General features: G+C 43.0%; 1 long non-coding RNA gene across 3 annotated transcripts in view; it reads right to left on the minus strand.

Annotated features, from left to right (window-relative positions):
* Positions 1-750: 750 nt before the first annotated feature.
* The window catches only part of LOC143842482 (uncharacterized), a 70,572-nt gene continuing 49,720 nt past the window's right edge, over positions 751-21,602 (minus strand). For 2 of the 3 annotated variants that reach the window (XR_013233132.1, XR_013233133.1), the window contains 2 exons: positions 20,017-20,139; positions 751-4,103 (listed from right to left, as the gene is read on the minus strand). This is a non-coding gene — a long non-coding RNA (uncharacterized LOC143842482). The remainder of the gene's footprint in view (positions 4,104-20,016; positions 20,140-21,602) is intronic. The other variant, XR_013233134.1, reaches the window with a different exon arrangement.

A 21,602-nucleotide genomic window follows, 5' to 3' on the forward strand; every position in this document is an offset into this window, starting at 1 on the left:
ACACAGTTAATGCAATCTCATTACAGAGTTTTCAGGAACCTTGAAAAACAGCAGAACAACAGGAAGCCGCTTGCTCCCTCTGCTCAGCAATTTTGGATTGTCTTGTATAGTCAGTCACTTTAAACTTTGGAGGGACTGAAGAAGACAGACCAAAAATAATATGAAGGAGAGCAGAATGATGTAACCTGCTTTGGGACCCCATTGTGGAGAAAAAGAAGGTATAATTGAAGTAAATATAGCTGAAGATTGAGGGTAGCAAATAAAAGGTAGGCTGGTTAGTGGGTGGAAAGGCGAGAGGGAAATAAGTGTCTATATTAGTGATGGACATGAACTGAACCACAAAGCATCACAAATTTTGCCTTGTTCATGGCTTGCTAACAGAAACAGGTCTGCTATCATGAACTTCCAGAAACTTTGTGACAGTTTATGTCAGTTCATGAATAGAGCAGAAAGGAAGAGTTTAAAGGTACTGAATCCCTTTAACCCCCTGCTCTCTGTTTCCACTCCCTACCACTCAGCTGTTTGATGTTTCAGGCTGTCTTGTGCACTCCCTATAACACTTAAATGAGCCTTTCTTAACCTTTCTCCATTGAGAAACCCTGAAAGTGGCATGATCATGTAGATTATGGTTGGGAAGCAGAGCTATGTACAGTCTTACCCATGACCCCTCCCCTTCTCACCCCCTCCAGGCCTATCATCGGCCATTGAGCATAAGGTCATATCACCTGGTAAATTTATTTATTCATTTATTTTATTAATTACATTTATATCCTACCACTTCCACAAGGGCTCGTGGTGGCTAACAAGATAGAAACCCAATACATAAAACCCCCAATAAAATAAGTAACAATTTCGATCAAACTAGCCAATCAACTAAAAATCATCCATTCATTTGGTGGCCAAAAAACCCATACTGATCATTATTAAAAACCTCAGGGTGGACAGAGGGGCTGATCTCTTCCTTTAATCCACCCTTAATAGCCCCAATAGGGCTTAATGGCAAGGGAGGGTCCAGATCTTCTTCCGCGCGCCAGCCTCAACCATAGACTTGGTGGAAGAGCTCTGTCTTGAAGACCCCGTGGAATGCTGGAAGCTCCCGCAGGGCCCGTAGCTCTTCCGGGAGTTCATTCCATCAAGTAGGGGCCAGGATCAAGAAGGCCCTTGCCCTGGTCGAGGCCAGGCGCACTTTCCTGGGGCTGGGGATGACCAACAGATTTGTTCCCGCAGAGTGCAAGGCCCTGTGGGGGACATAGGGCGAAAGGCGGTCCCTCGGGTATGTGGGTCCCAGACCACGGAGCGCCTTGTAATAAATTGAAAAAATATAAAAGCAACTCCCACACATTCAGAAAACCCTTCCAGGGCTGTCAAGAAACCCCAGGGTTTCATGAAACCATGGGTGAAAAAACCTGCCTTAAGGGGACTGCATGAGTTAGCCCAAAATAGCTGATTTAAACCCTTGCTGAATAGTGGGGAGGCACTCCCCACAGCTCAATTGATTTTTTAGTTGTCTTTTGCAATCTCTTTGAAGTTTAAAACTTTTCATGTTCTGGGTCCCAGTTGCTTTTTAAAAACTGGGCCATTGTGACAGCGTCTGATCTTTTCCAATGAAAATCTGTAAGATCTGTGTTAGGAGCTATGGATAATGAAGTTCCTTGTGTGAACAAGCCCCATTGCTTGTAAATTAACCATTTTACCAGTAGATGACAGCATTGTTTCAGGCAAAGAACTCTGCAAGTTGATGGCTTGTGGAAGAAAACAAGGAAAAGCATAAACAATCAAGAAGCCTTTCCCTGAAACTCTTCCATTTTTTACGGTTTTCTTTTAAGAAGTCAGTTGTTACTAGCACTGCACATCTACTTAACTGTAGAATATGTAGAACACTACTGAAGACCGTGTACTAAAAAGCAAATCCAAAATAACATTATTCTGTGTGCTAAGACCTTGGCAATCACCTGCCTATATGCCAGGACATTTTAAAAGACATATTCTATTCTTTAGGTTTTTGTACAGGAACATAACTAGTGACCCTGGTGCAATCCAATGATGGTTAAATGTCTGAAAACTGTCTCAGACAAGCACTTGGTTTCAACAATGTGCACTCAAAAGACCGATCTAAAAATAATTGCATAACTAATGAAAAGAAGGCAATACAAAATTACAACTGGGAATTAGAAAACTGGAAAACTTGTACCTTTAGGAATTTCAAAAAATTCCAAAATTCCTTGAGCTACTAGCTTCATTCTCCATTCTGTCCATTTGCTTATTTGCTGTCACTCACAGCAATCCATACGGCTTGTGGTGAGGAAGGATGTGACTTTTTTCCAAATTCAGGCCAAATCCATACAGTGTTGGATATGGTGCTCCCATTGCATTATAGCAATGGAAGTAAGCCTCACTCAACTCAAATGTACTTGTGAGAATGTATGCTTAGGTGTACTTGCTTTCCACATATGCTGTCTCGCAATGGCGATAGTGAGGGCTGATTTCACGCCATGCCTTTCACATTTACTTCAGAGGTGCGGGCAGCCAGTCCCACCTTCCATCTGGCTTCCCTTCCATGTTTTTTAAAGCTGAGCATGCCTATTAATGCAATCGCATACTAACGTGATAAAAAAGGAACATGCTCTCCCCACCACTTTTCATCCATAACAACTGGGATGCATTAGCAGATGCAAAAACAACCCTTCCCTCCCCCTTCACAGTTCCCAGTATAAAATATAATTAAAAATGAATAAACTACTTGGGAAGGGTTACATTTGCTGAGCAGCTCACTCCTCCTCCAAGCCTTCTCAGGAGTAACGCTAATAAACAGACAGCTTGGAAAAATGATGCCTGCTAGCACCTTTAAGTATACTTCAATCAAGCATTTGGTGCCTTCAATTGCCCCCCTTCCCCCCATATAGTGTAATTTTTTAAAATAGTCTTGGTTACATCCCACATTGTACTGCAAAAGACTGTCCATCAGTCCCCCACAAGCTGTCTTAGAGCTACAAGCAAGGGCCTGGGAAGAATGTCCCAACCCTTTGTAGAGTCTACAATGTAGACCCAGACATGACCTATTCCAATGAATTTCTCACCAGCCTTCCAGTTGGAGCTCATCCAACAAGTTTAGCTTCCATTGCAAATAGCATGGGGATATTCTGGAGATAAAGAGCCTCATGTGGTGCAGGGTGGTAAGGCAGCCTACATGCTGTCTGAAGCTCTGACCATGAGGCTGGAAGTTTGATCCCAGCAGCTGGCTCAAGGTTGACTCAGCCTTCCATCTTTCCAAGGTCGATTTCTGCCACAAATAGACAGATGGACATGAGAATCCTTTTATTGTGATAGAGATGTGTTAAGATCCAGTGAAGTGATCTATTTTCTTATGCTATTTGGCTTGGATCAGGTTCATATGCCAAGCTCACATGGAATTTTTGTCTGAGTGCGCCCAGTGGCTCTAAGCTAACAATACTTATTATGAGGTGGATCATAAGAACTGTGAAAAGCTACTCTATTCAGTGAATGGGTCCTGCGGGGCAGAGGACCCTGGGCTGCATCTCATTAGAAACTCCTAGAAATGTGTGTGTGTGAGCAAAAGTGCATATACCCTCCAGCTGAGCAAGGAACTGTTTGGATGTAGCCCTGTGTTTTATCATAGCATGAGAGTTGAAACTACTTCCATATTATAGAAGGGTGTACTAGCTGATCTTGTGATAACCCCTCCTTCCATGCCAAAAGTCTTTAGACCAGCCTTTCTCAACTTTTTTACCTATGAGAAACCCATGAAACATTCCCCAGGCTTTGAGAAACCCTAGAAGTGATGTGATTGTGCAGAATATGGTTGGGAAGCATAGCTGTGTATATGCCCACCTGAGCCCCCTCCCTTTCCCACCCCCTCCAGAAGACCCATCATTGGCCATTTAGGGAGGGGGAGAGCAGGTCAACATGACTACATATGGTCATATCACCCAATACATATTTAACAAAATTTAAAAAGTATATTAAAATTAATTAATTCCCACCCATTCAGAACACCTTTTCAGGTTTCATGAACCCTTGGTTGAGAAAGCCTGCATTAGACCATGGATTTTCCAGCATCACACCAGCATAATATGTTCATAGTCCTGCAACAAAGTAGAAAGCAAAAAAATATCAGGAGAAGCAAAAAAATAGCATAGCAACAGTCATTACTGCAATGAAAATGGCAATTCTGCTGCCACTCACAACACACAATGTTGCATAGCTACAACCACTCTTCTGGTATAGGGACGTACCAGTCAATGCATGGCAGTGACGGAATGCCCTTATTATGTGAAAGAACATAGTACAGTGTGATATAATGGTTCACAGTGGTGGACTCTAATCTGGACAACCAGACTGGATTCCTAACTCCTCAAGATAAATCCGGCTGGGTGACCTTGGGCCAGTCAAAGTTCTTTTAGAATTATCTCAGCCCCACCTACTTCACAAGGCACATTTCCACATTGGGAACTTCGCTGTCCTGACTCCAGTATGGGAGCACAAATCCGGGGCGGAGGAGGTACACCGGGCCAAATGCTCCCTCATGCAGGAGCAGGAAGAAGCAGGACAACCTGCCCCAACTCAGACAGACTCTAGCCTGCAGCCTGGCACAAGCCTCTAGTGTGGAAATGCAGACTGTTGTGTGGAGAGGAAGGCAAGGCAACTATAAGCCACTTTGAGACTCCTTAGGGTAGAGATAAACAAGGTATTCAGCTCTCTACAAAACAATGAACAATGACACACAATTCCTCCCCCTCAAGTCCCATGGTGGAATGAGAAGATCTGAACCGCAAATGCGTTACTTCCACTCAGACTGGGATTTGATTCTTGGAAACCCACACAACATCCTGCTAATAACCGTTGTGTTGCCAGTGAAAGTTGCAACAACAAACAGTCAGTGTCATAGTCCAACATGTACAACTCCATGGAGAACTCACGGACACCAAAAGAAATGGGCTTGAGGCCCACAGTGGGAACCATTACCCAAACACTCCACCCATCATGGATGTGTTGATTTCTAAGGGAGGAGAATAAGAATTGTGCAGTGGAGATGCCAAATGGATATGGGGGAAAGAACAATGCAACAGTAAGCTCCCAATAGCCAGTGCAGGAGCTATTGGGAAACACAAGAGGAGAGTCATTAGCCATCCAAGGGAAATAGTGAGGATACTATCCCCAAATCACAGATTTTTGCCAGCAAAACTAAGTTAGAATGTGAAAAGGAGAAGCAGCAGGACTAGCAGCAGGCCTTCTTTGTCAGAGACAAGGATCTTAAAATATACAGCCACAGCAACAGACAGCTTTTAAAAGTTAAACATTCCATGAGAACTCATCTTCTCCAGGTAGTGTGTCATTTGACCTTCTGATGTTTTTGCTGGAACAGTTTCATATGGTTAGCCTTCTGGAATTTCATTGTCACATTTTTATACAGAACCAACTGGAATCCCCCTCCCTGCCTTCGCACAGAGAGAGAGAGAGAGTCATCTTCCCATTCTTAACTTCTTTCTGGTATTCCTCTGTCCTCATCTTCCTTTCTATGAATAACTCACATATGCATCCTCAGGACAGGGTCTTCAATTGTTGATTGAGATACTCTTTTAGTTGGATTCCAAAACCATGGAAGAATGTATGCCAATACACTGCCCCCAGGATTAATAAAATGCTCCTAGGTCTTTGTAATACCACACATGTGAAATAGTTTTCAACACTGAAGACAGAAAGCAAGCTGTTTCCACACTGAAAAACTTACTTTGAGCCCTGCAGCAAATTTCTTTTATATCCTGCCATACAATTTGTTATTCATCAGGATGAAAAGATCCAGTGTACAAGGAAACTGAGTGCTAATTAAAATACAGAAGGGAATTATTGATCTCCGTCATCACTTCTTATCCCTCCTCTATTTTATTTGACATGATTTTAACAATGATTAGAGAAGGAAAAAATTCTTCCAAGCTTTGAGTACATCTGCCAGGATAGGTTTGGAAAAGTCAACCAGTGAAGGAATGACTATGCCAATAGCCTCTCCTCCGTTTCATCCTTTCTTCTTTTAAAGACAATGTGACCTAAGTTATTAACAGTGAAAAGTAATCATCACTGGGCTATAGCAGAAAATGGAGGTATATTTTCAAATAAAAGATTTCCCCTTATAAGTATTGCCAGTTAGGTGTAGTAGTTAAGAGCAGCAGCCTCTAACCTGGAGAGCCAGGTTTGATTCCCCGTTCTTCCTCCTATCACAGGTCTTTCAGAATGCTCTCAGCCTCACCTACCTCACAGAGTGTTTGTTATGGGGCAGGGAAAGGAAAGGTGTTTGTAAACTGTTCTGAGACTTCTTTCTGTAGTAAAAAGTAGGGTATAAAAAAACAGTTCTCTCTTTCTTATTTTGCCAGGGAAATGTCACATATAGTTACAACTATACTTCTGCATATACCTTGTTAAGTATAATGCTATATGTTCTAATGCAGCGGTCCGCAAGCTTTCGCCCGCGGCGGACCGCTGCGGCGGAGTGGGGGGAGAGGGCAGCCCCAGTGCAAACGTGCATGCACGGACTGCCGCGCACGCAGGGGTGCAAATGCGCATGTGCGGCAGTCCGCGCATGCGCATTTGCACTGCCGCCATGCCGGCGGCCGTGGCTCCCCCTCCCGGCCCCTCCGGGGCGCCAGTAAATCGGCCGCTAAAGCGGTCGATTAGCTTGCGGCTCGGCAAGCTTCTCTTCCCTCCCCTCCCGAAACAAGAAGCTTGCAGGGCTGCGAGCTAATTGGCCGCTTTAGCGGCCGATTTGCTCGCGGCCGGGCGAGCTTCTCGCTTCGGGGGGGAGGGAAGAAGGAGCCGCGGCCCGGCACCGGGCCGCAGCCTGCGGGTTGGGGACCACTGTTCTAATGTTTGGGTTAGGTATCTGATCAAGCCTATTAACAAGAAAAATGTATGTAGTGGTATACCTATCTAAACTCATTTATTTCAGTGGGTTTAAACTATAAAACTATATTTTAAACTCTATTTATTTATATACTAGCTTCAAAGCCCATTCCTAAGAATGGGCCTTGAGAGGGTTCCCTCCGCTAGCCCCCAGCCAGGCAGCTCAAGGTGGCTTTGAGGCACTGGGGTCAGCAGAGGCTGGCCAGCTCGTTAACAGGCCCAGGACAGAGCTCCTTAGCAGGCAGTCAGCAGGCCAGGAGGCCTTCGTTAGCAGGCCCTGCTTAGCAGGCCGGGAGGCCCTCGTTAGCAGGCCCTCCACCATGACCCTTTGCAAGGGGTTGGACTAGATGACCCATGAGGTATCTTCCAACTCTATGATTCTATGATTCTATGAAATCAGTCTTCTGAATCCAGCAGCAGACCAAGTGTGATCACTTGAGCCACTGCTGTCCAGGGAAGCCTGCAGAAATAGAAAAAGAAGGGAAATTGTGAATTGGGAAGAGTGTGAAAATGAAAGATAATAAAAAAAGGATTCTGTGTATAGAAGGTTGTGTTCACATTCAAAGCTTTTCGAGTTGCTGAAGGGGTTTCTGTTTCTGCAGGCATCTGTAAACAAAAATGGCAGTAGAAAGTGCTGTCAAATCACAGCTACATATGGCAACGCTGAAGGACAGGGATTCCCACCCTTGGGTCATGCCAGTGCTCTGCAAGGGTGATGCAGCCTCTGGAAGGTGAGGCAGCCACTGACATCACTGGAGCCATGAGTCCTTGCATTCTGCAGCCAGTAATGTTAAACAGTTGTTAAACTCCCAATGTATGGATTGGCTGGTGAAAAAAGCCGCCCATGAATCCAGCAGCTTGCCAGAAAGGATTGGGAGAATATTGGAAGTTATTTCCATAACCGCCAAGCACATTCTGTGGTTTGTGTTTTTGGGAATCAGCAGTGGCGGCAGCAGAGGAAGCAAACTGGCCCAGATTCAAACTCAGATGGGCTGGACACACTCCACCCACCAGGGCGTTTCACTAATATATATAGGCACATTGATAAAGATTGTCTTGATTTTGTGAGATAGAATTTCAAGCATTAAAATGTTAGAACTGTACCAGTTGCCTCTACAGCAGTATTACTGGGTCGTTTGAACAGGAATGATAAAGAAAGTAGTATGTGTGAAAAGGACCTAGGGGGTCTTAGTAGACCATTCATTGAACTTGAGTCAGCAGTGTGACTTGTTGGGGTCAGAAGGCAAATTTCTTCCTGGCTGGACTGGACGGGGATTCTGGTTTGTTGGGGTATATTTATTTTATTTACTTATTGTTGTTGTTATGTGCAAAGTCGTGTCCGACCCATCGCGACCCCATGGACAATGATCCTCCAGGCCTTCCTGTCCTCTACCATTCCCCGGAGTCCATTTAAGTTTGCACCTACTGCTTCAGTGACTCCATCCATCCACCTCATTCTCTGTCGTCCCCTTCTTCTTTTGCCCTCGATCTCTCCCAGCATTAGGCTCTTCTCCAGGGAGTCCTTCCTTCTCATGAGGTGGCCAAAATATTTGAGTTTCATCTTCAGGATCTGGCCTTCTAAAGAGCAGTCAGGGCTGATCTCCTCTAGGACTGACTGGTTTGTTTGCCTTGCAGTCCAAGGGACTCGCAAGAGTCTTCTCCAGCACCAGAGTTCAAAAGCCTCAATTCTTTGACGCTCGGCCTTCCTTATGGTCCAACTTTCGCAGCCATACATTGCAACTGGGAAGACCATAGCCTTGACTAAACGCACTTTTGTTGGCAGGGTGATGTCTCTGCTTTTTAGGATGCTGTCTAGATTTGCCATAGCTTTCCTCCCCAGGAGCAAGCGTCTTTTAATTTCTTTGCTGCAGTCCCCATCTGCAGTGATCTTGGAGCCCAGGAAATAAAATCTGTCACTATCTCCATTTCTTCCCCTTCTATTTGCCAGGAATTGAGAGGGCCGGATGCCATGATCTTTGTTTTCTTGATGTTGAGTTTCAAGCCAACTTTGGCACTCTCCTCCTTCACCCGCATCAACAGGCTCTTTAGTTCCTCTTCACTTTCTGCCATTAGAGTGGTATCATCTGCATATCTGAGGTTGTTGATATTTCTCCCTGCAATCTTGATCCCAATTTGTGACTCCTCTAATCCCGCATTTCTCATGATGTGCTCTGCATACAAGTTAAATAGGCAAGGCGACAGTATACAGCCTTGCCGAACTCCTTTCTCAATTTTGAACCAGTCAGTGATTCCATGTTCAGTTCTCACTGTTGCTTCTTGACCTGCATATAAATTTCTCAAGAGACAAATAAGATGCTCTGGTATTCCCATCTCTTTAAGAACTTGCCACAATTTGTTGTGCTCCACACAATCAAAGGCTTTAGCATAGTCAATGAAGCAGAAGTAGACGTTCTTCTGGTACTCCCTAGCTTTCTCCATGATCCAGCGTATGTTGGCAATTTGATCTCTAGTTCCTCTGCCTCTTCGAAATCCTGCCTGTACTTCTGGAAGTTCTCGGTCCACATATTGCTGGAGCCTAGCTTGTAGGATTTTGAGCATAACTTTGCTAGCATGAGAAATTAGTGCGATGGTGCGGTAGTTTGAACATTCTTTGGCATTGCCCTTCTTTGGGATTGGAATGTAAACTGACCTTTTCCAATCCTGTGGCCATTGTTGAGTTTTCCAAATTTGCTGGCATATTGAGTGTAGCACTTTTACTGCATAGTCCTTTAAGATTTTGAATAGTTCAACTGGAATGCTGTCACTACCACTAGCTTTATTGTTGCTCAGACTTCCTAAGGCCCATTTGACTTCACATTCCAGGATGTCTGGCTCCAGGTCAGTAACTACCCCATTGTGGTCATCAGGGATGTTAAGCTCGCTCTTGTATAGTTCTTCTGTATAATTTTGCCACCTTTGTTTGATCTCTTCTGCTTCTGTGAGGTCCCTACCATTTTGGTCCCTTATCATACCCATCTTTGCATGAAACGTTCTCTTCATATCTCCAATTTTCTTGAAAAGATCTCTGGTCCTCCCCATTCTATTGTTTTCTTCTATTTGTTTGCACTGTTCATTTAAGAAGGCATTCTTATCTCTTCTAGCTTTTCTCTGGAATTCTGCATTCAATTGGGTGTATCTTTCTCTTCCTCCCTTGCCTTTCACTTCCCTTCTCTCCTTAGCTATTTGTAAAGCTTCCTCAGACAGCCATTTTGATTTCTTGCATTTCTTTTTCTTTGGGATGGTTTTAGTTGCTACCTCTTGTACAATGTTGCGAACCTCCGTCCATAGTTCTTCAGGCACTCTGTCTATCATATCTAATTCCTTAAATCTATTTGTCACCTCCACTGTGTATTCGTCAGTGATATGATTTAGTTCATACCTGAGTGGCCTAGTGCTTTTCCCTACTTTCTTCAATTTAAGCCTAAATTTTGCAACAAGAAGCTCATGATCTGAACCACAATCAGCTCCTGGTCTTGTTTTTATTGACTGGATAGAACTTTTCCATCTTTGGCTGCAGAGCACATAGTCAATCTGATTTCTGTGTTGACCGTCTGGTGATGTCCATGTGTAGAGTCGTCTCTTGGGTTGCTGGAAAAGAGTGTTTGCTATGACCATTGTATTCTCTTGACAAAATTTTACCAGCCTGTGCCCTGCTTCATTTTGTACTCCAAGGCCAAACTTGCCTGTTATCCCGGTTATCTTTTGGCTTCCTACTTTAGCATTCCAATCCCCCATGATGATAAGCACATCATTTTTGGGCATTGCTTCTAGAAGGTGTTGTAGGGCTTCATAGAACTGATCAACTTCATCCTCTTCAGCAGCAGTGGTTGGGGCGTAGACCTGGATCACTGTGATGTTGAATGGTTTGCCTTGGATTCGAACTGAGATCATTCTGTCATTTTGGGGATTGTATCCCAAGACTGCTTTTCCTACTCTCTTATTGATTATGAAGGCTACTCCATTTCTTCTGCGAGATTCTTGTCCACAGTAGTATACCTGATGGTCATCTGAATTAAATTCACCCATTCCTGTCCATTTTAGTTCACTGATTCCTAAAATGTCGATGTTCAGTCTTCTCATTTCTTGTTTAACCACGTCCAGCTTGCCTTGATTCATGGATCTGACGTTCCAGGTTCCTATGGAATAAAAATCTTTACAGCATCGGACTGTCTTTTCGCCACCAGTTACTTCCACAACTGAGCGTCCTTTCGGCTTTGGCCCAGCCGCTTCATTCATTCTGGCGCTACTCGTACTAGCCGTCTGCTCATCCCCAGTAGCATATTGGACACCTTCCGACCTGAGGGGCTCATCTTCCAGCGTCATATCGTTATGCCTATTGGAACTGTCCATAGAGTTTTCATGGCAAAGATACTGGAGTGGTTTGCCATTGCCTTCTCCAGTGGATCACCTTTTGTCAGAGCTCTCAGCTATGACCTGTCCGTCTTGGGTGGCCCTGCACGGTATAGCCCATAGCTTCACTGAACTACGCAAGCCCCCTTGCCACAACAAGGCAGCGATCCTTGAAGGGGGCATATTTACTTATATTTCGATATATATACCGCCGTTCCCCAGATGGGCTTACGGCGGTTTACAATAATAAAATAATAAAAACACAATAAAACCCCATAAGAATTTCCCTCATAACAATCAGCAATTAACAATGAAGGCAGTAGGCGATTAATAATCCACCAAATTATCCCACCCATTTTGTCCAGCCAAAGGCCAAACTGTCTACTATTGGGAGTGAGGTGCCAGATCTAATAACACTATAGCATTATAGGGGATCCTCAGGTTGAATATCAGGACCCCACCCTGGACTCAACCATATGCCTGGCAGAAGAGCTCTGTCTTGCAGGCCTTGCGGAAAGTTGACAATTCTGACAGGGCCCTTAGTTCTTCTGGGAGGTCATTCCACCAGATTGGGGGCAGGATCTAGGCATGGAATTTGAGTCACCTGTGGGTGGACAGGTTGTAGTGAGTTCCCTGCATTTTGCAGGGGTTGGACTAGATGACCCTAGATATACCTTCCAACTCTCTGATTCTATAGCCAGGGCTGCTATGCAGAGGAAAACAATGTTTAATCTCCTCTTCTACATGAAAATCTCATGAGTTTAAACTTTATGGGATGGTGTGAGCCAGCAGTGACTTAACAGCAAACTTACCTTTATAAGGTAGGAGAAGAAAAAATAGCTTCCCAGCATAGTTCTAGGATAATGTCAGTATGATCCTATACACTCCCACAACAAAGGAGAAAGCAAGACAATCCTATTAAGGGATGGTATGACTATACCAACAGCTACTGACAGAGCAGCTGTAAGAACTCTGCCACTATCCACCAATTGCAGGGCTGTGCAGCAAAGAGGCACCCACATTACACAGACAAGACCCACACAAGTCAACACATGATGATGACGGGACATCCTCAGGATGGTGTCTCTTCTAATTAGCTCCCAGAGTCCAACAGATAGAAGGGTAGCAACCATTATCTGCCACCACAAGCTCCAGGCCTCCTTTCAAATAGGAGATTGTTAAATGATTTATCCTTTTAGGAGCCGTATTTTTACTTGGAGCTTTGGGCATTTTACTACCAATAAGCCATCGTTCCCCTTTAATAGATTCAGATTGTATTGCAGGGATTTTTGTTTTTCAAAAGCTTCAAAACACTAATGAGGTCGCCTTGTCCGATTAAGAAAACACCATGAACTTGGAGAGGAGATGGTTATATGCTGACCTCTATTCCCCTGCATCAACATTACTAATGGGTTTTGTCTCCAAGTGAAAAAGCTGCTGGGCTACAGCAAATTATGTGGCACCTTTGGCGGAATGACTAGTTGTTACCTTGTCAGTTTCAGTGTTCTTTGCCATTAGACAGAAATGCCAAGCAATTCTCTATTTACAACCTCCAGTTGTCTATCCCCCAAAGCCACATTTTTCGTACAGCAAAAGAATCGATTCACCCCCCCCCTCCATTTGATTGATGTCACTGTGGACTTCGGAGTCTTTTTTTTTTTAAAGAAAACAATAGGATTGTGATAGGCTTGAAGTTCTACTATGTTCAGAGAGCAACAGGCTGTATAATATTTACTCAACAAAAGGTTTGGTCTGTTGCATTGTATCAAAGGTTTATCAAGGACCAGCACCTTAACTGAGGCAAACTAGATACACTTAGGAAGCTCTCAAGCAAGGCATAGTGGTGATAACTCTTCCTTTATATTTGTCTATACTGTATCCGGCGTTCGGAGGTATACTGTATCTGTTAGTGGAAATTCCATGCTGATTTCTTAGGGATATTGCCCATTGATAAGCCAATCTTCCATTAAGGTCTCTAATTGAATGAGTGTTATACAAAGAAATATATACTTTGTTGTTGATCCTGAAGCTGCTGCCAATCTATTTATAGCAGTTCATACTGAATCTCATCTCCCATTATTTTCCAGTTTGGAGAAACCATGTTGTCAACTTCGCAGTTTCAGTATCTTGAATACTTAACTCAGTTGTTAAAGACTCCAGAACATTTACTAATATGTTACATAGTTCCAAATCCCAGTACAGAACCTTGGAGAATTCCATCATTTACTTCCTCCCATTCCTATCTTCTACTTCCTTTTCCCATGATGGGCTTCTTTCCTCATGGTTTCAAAGTTTCCTTGTTAAGATCTTTGAAAAAATTCAGCGCCTTGATCCTGCAACAGATCATACACAACCAGGCTTTTGATTGTGTGCCTACCTTGCATAGAGTATAATTGGGCACTGGGAGTGAAGTCTCCCATTTGCTACAGCACCTGGGCCTATAATGCCCAGCGTGCTGCTGAAAAAATCAGATGCCCATAATCAATCAACTGGACCCAGCACTTACTTCTACTGCATTCTCCTCCCACCAAATAACTAGTCATTTCCAGGCACATTGTGCATTCAGCCCCTGAATCTGGGTATGCAAAATGTTGAACTGAGGGTCAGGATACACTATCTCATACAACTTGCCTGACCTAGATGGATGAGGCTAGCCTAGTCTCCTCCAATCTCAGAAGCTAAGCAGGATCACCCCTGATTAGTATTTGCATGGGATATGACAAATAAAAGTCAGAGTTATGACAGCAGAGGAAGGCAATGGCAAACTATCTGTTTGTTTCCTTGAAAACCCTTCAGGGTCGCTATACATCAGTGACAACTTGATGGCTGTTTGCATATAGCCTGATATGATTATTTACATCCTCAGGGAATTTTAAAAAATGTTATTTGCCTTCCCTTTGTTGAGATATGCTGATGTGTTATTATTGTTTTCTTTAATCATCCTGTCCATGAGTTCACATGGGACAGAATTAAACTTTGAGGTCTAAGCCTAAGGCAAATCACTAAAAAACATTGCAGGCTTGAGCAATGCCATAAAAAAATTAGGCTTCTATTTATTAACCCAGCTGCTATCAATATATCTAATTCTCAATGTGGCCTCATCTGTGGATATGTAAATCCAGAGACTGGAGCCATGAACAGATAGCTCTTTCTACAAACTTATGAAAAGCCCTATGTTTGCAGAAAAATCTATCTATCTATCTATCTATCTACCTACCTACCTACCTACCTACCTACCTACCTACCTACCTACCTAGGTTTAAAAACTCAAAATTATAGAAGCAGTGCTAGTAGTTTTAATAACAACAGCAGAAACAACAACAACTTTATATTTATAGTCTGCCCTTCCTGGTTGGCTCAAGAAGAAAAAAATGTCCTTGTAGAGATTGATAGGCAACCACAATTGTATTGCTAATGCGAGCCCTCAAACTTTGATTTCTTTTAATAAAATGTAGGACCCTTTCTAGAGCTGCTTTGCTCCTTGAGGGTAAACTCATTGGGGCCAGGCCAGGCAGCAACTACCATGTGAAGAAATGCATTTTTTTCCTGTGGAGGTATGAATTGAACACTTTAACAAGTGTTTTTTCTTTGAGCAGAGACCAGCCAAGGGGAAGGAAGTTTCAAAGGGTTTAGGCACATCTAGAGATAGCAGTAGCCAAAGGATAGTGTCTGGGTGGCAGGTTGAAATGGATAGAGAGGTTGTTGAGAGGCATTTAGCTGCACTGGATGAGTTCAAATCCCCTGGGCCGGATGAAATGCACCCGAGAGTGCTCAAAGAACTTTCCGGAGAACTTGGAGAACCCTTGTCCATCATCTTTGGGACCTCTTTAAGGACTGGAGATTTCTCAGAGGACTGGAAGAGAGCAAATGTTATTCTGATCTTCCAAAAAGGGAGGAAGGATGACCCGGGAAACTGCAGACCAGTAAGTCTGACCTCTGTTGTGGGGAAGATAATGGAGCAGATATTAAAGGGAGCGATCTGCAAACATCTGGAGGACAATTTGATGATCCAAGGAAGTCAGCATGGATTTGTCTCCAACAGGTCCTGTCAGACCAACCTGGTTTCCTTTTTTGACCAAGTAACAGGTTTGCTGGATCGTGGAAATTTGGTTGATGTCATTTACTTGGATTTTAGTAAAGCTTTTGATAAGGTTCCCCATGATGTTCTGATGGATAAATTGAAGGACTGCCATCTGGATTTTCAGATAGTTAGGTGGATAGGGAATTGGTTAGAGAACCGCACTCAAAGAGTTGTTGTTAATGGTGTTTCATCAGACTGGAGGGAGGTGAGTAGCAGGGTGCCTCAGGGCTCGGTGCTCAGCCCGGTACTTTTTAACACATTTCTTAATGATCTAGATGAGGGGGTGGAGGGACTACTCATCAAGTTTGCAGATGACACCAAATTGGAAGGACTGGCAAATACTCCGGAAGATAGAGACAGAGTTCAATGAGATCTGAACACAATGGAAAAATGGGCAAATGAGAACAAGATGCAATTTAATAAAGATAAGTGTAGAGTTCTGCATCTGGGTCAGAAAAATGGAAAGCATGCCTACTGGATGGGGGATACGCTTCTAGGTAATACTGTGTGTGAACGAGACCTTGGGGTACTTGTGGATTGTAAACTAAACATGAGCAGGCAGTGTGATGCAGCGGTAAAAAAGGCAAATGCCATTTTGGGCTGTATCAACCTGGGCATCACATCAAAATCACAAGATGTCATAGTCCCATTGTATACGGCACTAGTCCGACCACACCTGGAGTACTGTGTGCAGTTCTGGAGGCCTCATTTCAAGAAGGACGTCGATAAAATTGAAAGGGTACAGAGGAGAGCGACGAAGATGATCTGGGGCCAAGGGACCAAGCCCTATGAAGATAGGTTGAGGGACTTGGGAATGTTCAGCCTGGAGAAAAGGAGGTTGAGAGGGGACATGATAGCCCTCTTTAAGTATTTGAAAGGTTGTCACTTGGAGGAGGGCAGGATGCTGTTTCTGCTGGCTGCAGAGGACAGGACACGCAGTAATGGGTTTAAACTTCAAGTACAACGATATAGGCTAGATATCAGGAAAAAGTTTTTCACAGTCAGAGTAGTTCAGCAGTGGAATAGGCTGCCTAAGGAGGTGGTGAGCTCCCCCTCACTGGAAGTCTTCAAGCAAAGGTTGGATACACACTTTTCTTGGATGCTTTAGGATGCTTAGGGCTAATCCTGCGTTGAGCAGGGGTTGGACTAGATGGCCTGTATGGCCCCTTCCAACTCTATGATTCTATGATTCTATGAATTCACTGGTGGAGGGAATGGCTGAATCTGGTAGAATATGAGGCAAGAATCTTTGGTGATATCTGAAATCAGCCATAAAGGGCATCTTTTTTCTCTATCAAAACCACGTTCTATAAAAGGCATATGCAATTTTCTTCCATGCTGCATCCCTATCATAGGTGCTTAATTTTTCTTTAGAAAACAATCATGGCACCTTTTGTGGAAAGTTGCCAAATGGCTGTCAGGAGAGGAGACAAAAGTAATGGTTATGTATGACATGAATATTCCGCTGAAGCCGTTTCACTCAGCTGGATGATTTTTCTAAATGTTTTCTGCCATATATCATGGTAGCAATGTTGGTGTAGCTCTTAATTTATTCAATCAAGCTAAGCTACATTGAATAACACACCCTGGAGTGCCATCAGCCCACAGGAGGATCAATCAAGTCCAGTCAAAGATTTGCTGAGGGGAAACTCTGTAAGAAATATGACATTAGTAAACTTTTATGATTCCTTACACTGCATTTCATTTTTATGGTGCTGGCTGTGGGTGAATTCATGTGAAACAAGAAGGCATTTCTCTTGTGACTTTAGTGACAGACTGGAAAGGGCCAGCAACAATGCTGCCTTCTCATTTCCAGCTCTTGTTAAGGCCTTAGAATGCAGTTATAAATTTGAATTGGCAAGAAGTTGCATCTCACAACACAATGATTCCTCCATGTTAAATCAGAAGCTTGTTTGGGAAATGGAACACAAGTCACTTCCTTAATTAACAGCTTTTTAAAAATCCTACAATTGTACACCTCATATACACAGAAATCTAAACACCGCTCGTGGCACCACGGGTGCTGCGGACTAAATAAAACGCTAAGGGGTTCTGGGGCGGGATGTGTCCATGATGAGGAAGGGTCCGGATTGGACCCTTCCTCTGGACAGACAATCGGAGGGACCAATCGGCAGGCGCAAAGCGCCTGCCGATTGGTCCCTCTGATTCCCAGCCCCAGCAACTGGGATCTGCGCACAGCGCGGCTCTCAGTTGCTCCCGGCCGCGTCAGGCCGCCGCCCCAGGGAGCCATCAGCAGCCACGCTCCGTGCGGCTGCCAGGGGCTTCCTGCCCATCGGCCACAGAGAGCCACCGCCACAGAGAGCCGCCGCCGGAGGACACGCCAAACTGTAAGTTTCTAGCGCCCGCTATATTCGTCATACAGCGGGCTTTATTACTAGTATAGATATAAACACATCCATGTAACTGATATAATTGCTGTCTTTCATTGCATAAAGTATTGAAGTGCAATACTAAAATGTCAGAAGCAAATAATATGGACATTATTTTTTATTATAGGTACAGAGCAGAATAAAAACACCCTCACAAAATAACCAGCTGTATTATTGTCACATCTGAGGCAAAGCCTGGTGTTTATTGAAAACGAGCCTCTAGAATGCACATACACACAGTTTATATAAAAGAATGTGCTCAGGGCAGTGCCTGGCACATTTTATTCTACCCAGGAGTCTAAGATGTACATTTGTTATAATAATCAGGCCAAAAGCAAAAGACGAGTAAAGTCAACAAACCAGCACAGAGTCAGGGAGCTAAAGGTTCCATCAAACAGGAAGGAAAACAGGAAGGTCTAGAGCAGGGGTAGTCAACCTGTGGTCCTCCAGATGTTCATGGACTACAATTCCCATGAGTTCATGGGAATTGTAGTCCATGGACATCTGGAGGACCACAGGTTGACTACCCCTGCTCTAGAGAATAGAATTCATTTGGGAGCCTATGGTCACATCTCAGTTCCCCAAAGCCAAGTCCGCAGACCTTAGAGAACAGAGTGACCCATGAGAAGTCAAAACAGTTACAAAACCCAAGAAGGCAGATAGTTTATCCTCCTTGTTTGGTAGTCTGCCACCACCTCTGAAGGGGTCCCTAGGTGTCTAAGACCCAGAGGCAGTCTTGAAACCTATCAGGGAATTTACCAGGGAGCTTGACCCTGTCCAGGGACAAATCCCACAATCAAAAGGCTTAGTTGGTAGTATGGCACAAGTTAGGCAGGCTAGGCTTCGTCTTATCTTGTCTCAGAATCAAATGACAAAGTTCTAAAAAATAAATTGATATTTATTAGGTGCACACATATACACTGAGAAAACAAAAACATTATATAATATTTCTGGCTAACACATGATACTCACAAGAATGGCAAGATGACAAGACAGAATTTCAAAGTTGCAGGTTCACAAGGTACAGACAAGGGTTTCCCCCAAAATCTGAACAATGGGATGTTACAATAGAAAACCTTTATGGCTGATTCCCACATGGGGTCTTGGACACAGAAATCAATCATATCCAAATTAACAATTTATTAATTACCCAATAGGGTTACTAATGTCAAGTTAGATAAGCCAATCCTGATTCAGATGATGTAATTTCAACCCATCTCACTCAAGGCCCATTTCTCACAACAAGTTAATTGGGAACAACTGAAGCCAATTGTCTTATCAGTAGGTGCGGATAGTGTGAGGCTTCTCAAGGGCACAGGTGCAACTAATTGGCACTACATTCTTACACTATGAGAGCAAAGACTTTCTCAGGAGGCCCACTAAAGATTCTGCAGGGCCAAAGCCTGAACCAAAGTTTCAGGAACAAGATTTTAAGCTACTATTTCTACAGAGCCAGTACAGGATAAGGGATCTAGGATTTTAGCTGAAAAGCTAAAACATGGGCTAGCAAGACAATACTCTGTTCACAGAGTAGTAATGAATAATGTTGCTTCCACAATGAGCTCTGTACATGTTCCTTTTATCAGCCTAATTACTCCCAAAGCACAGGTGTTGCTTCACTGTGGCTTATAATTTCTGCTCCTGAAATGACTCTGATCTGCAACTAGAGCTGATTGCTATTGGGCAATTAAAGGTCATTTCTCTCCGAAGCTGTAAAATGCTCGATGTCTCCTGCATTCAGCTGGTTTGAGAGCTGCTGGCAGAGACTGAAACTCTGAAACGCTGATCTTTATTCTACCTTTTCATCTCCTGCCAGAATTTCCTGACTCTTTCTTTCACTGGATTTACTTCTAAATCCAGCTGCTCAGACAGGCATTTCACTAGTGTAGGAATGCTTCCATTTCTTCATTCCTGAAAGAGGAGATGGCTGACTAACTCATGGCAATCATATTAGAATGAATATGCTTATTAATTAGAAGAAGAAGAGCTTGGGGGTTTTATACCCTGCTTTTCACTTCCCAAAGGAACCCCCAAAGTGGCTTACAAACACATTCCTTTCCTCACAACAGACAGGTTGGACTGAGAGACCCCTAAGAGAACTTAAGAACCATACAGATACTGAGTTGTATCCAGCCAGCTTTTTTCTCAGCTAATTTACCTCCTTATTACAGTTCCATGTTCCCCTGTGATCAGCCATCAGGCAAAATTCTTTGGCTCTTACTAAAGAGACCCATCCATTATTTATTTATTTATTTTTGCTATTATTAAGTATTGATCACTTACCTATTGATTTACCTTTAAAATGTATCTCCCACTTTTTGGTCAGCTGCGCACAATGCAACCACAATTAGAACATTTGATAATTATAAAAAATATTCAAGTCACCAATAAAGTTAACTTGAAGGCCTAGAGGAGAAAATAAAAGTGTTCAAATTGAATTAGTAATGAATGCCAGTTGTAGAAAGATAATTTTAACTAGGAAGGTCAGAAGTGACAAAACTGAGGTCTTCCTAGACAGGATGTTCCATAGTCTTGGCACTATCACCAAAAATATCTTGTACCAAGTAGCCACCCTACCCCACCTCTGATATAAGAACAATATGGACTAGGACATTTTCAGAACCTCTCAATTGTGAATGGTTTGATCTGGTTGAAGGTGGTCTTTAACATACATCAGACTCAAGTTATTGAAGGTTTTTAGAGTATAAAAACAATTGCAATATAAAGAAATTAATATTTTTCATTTATTTATTTATAATCATATTTATATACAACCACTTTCAGGAATACTGGCTCGAGGTGGTTTATAACATGAAGAAAAATACCTATGGATGAAAATTGTCCTGAATATTATCCCATAACATTACAAATATAGAGCTTTAAAGGTTAATTATTACCTTGAACTGGGGCCAGAAACCAACTGTAGATAGTGAAGATTGTAACAAGACAATTAAATTGGCTAGCTCCTGCTAAGAACTTGGCAGATATACGGTTGACCTGTGGTAGTTTCTCAGAACTTTTCACAGCCAGCCTCACATTGACCATATTATGACAATACACTTTGAGAAGCAGCTAGAAATGTGGGCTATAGATGAATAAAATAAAATACTTTATGTGTAACCATTTTCAGGAAAATGCACATCTTAAGATTCTCAACCAGTATAAGGCACAACTTCTTATGATCCCTTGATGCGAAAAGCTGGATTCAGCTGCATGCCCACAATGCAAAGTTAGCTTGGTGTAGTGGTTAAAAGTGGCAGACACTAATCAGGTTTGATACCCTAGTCCTCTACAGGCAGCCAGCGTAGTGACTTTAGGCTGGTCACAGTTCTCTTAGAGCCATTCTCACAGAGCAGTTATCTTAGAGCTCTCTCATCCCTACCTACCTCACAGGTTGTTTGTTGTGGGGAGAGGAAGGGAAATGTGTTTGTATGCCACTTTGAGACTCTTTTGGGTAGGGAAAAGTGGAGTTTAAAAAAACCCTGCTCTTATTCTACTATGGGTAATATAATGCTATTCAACAAAGGCCATAAACCAACTATCAATTGTCTGTATTACCAACCACATCTAACATATATCTAACAACTTAGGACAAATGGTATCTCTATCAACTTCTATTATTTTTTACTGTATTTCAGTGGTGCCTGCACCAGATTCAATATGATGGATTTCATATACTAAGTGCTTAGCATATTGTGTAGAGAAGTTGAGCCACATTCATATAAATCGTTCTGAGGGTCCAGAAGAAGAAAGGATTGAAACTACTTGGAAAAGCTCCATTTATTTGCTGTTATAATCAGCTGTGTTTAGCGCTAGATTTTTCAGCAACAGTACTTGTAGATTCTGTTAATTTCAGTGGGTAAATTGTA

This window comes from Paroedura picta, chromosome 7 (genome assembly GCF_049243985.1).
Source record: "Paroedura picta isolate Pp20150507F chromosome 7, Ppicta_v3.0, whole genome shotgun sequence".
NCBI lineage: Eukaryota > Metazoa > Chordata > Lepidosauria > Squamata > Gekkonidae > Paroedura > Paroedura picta.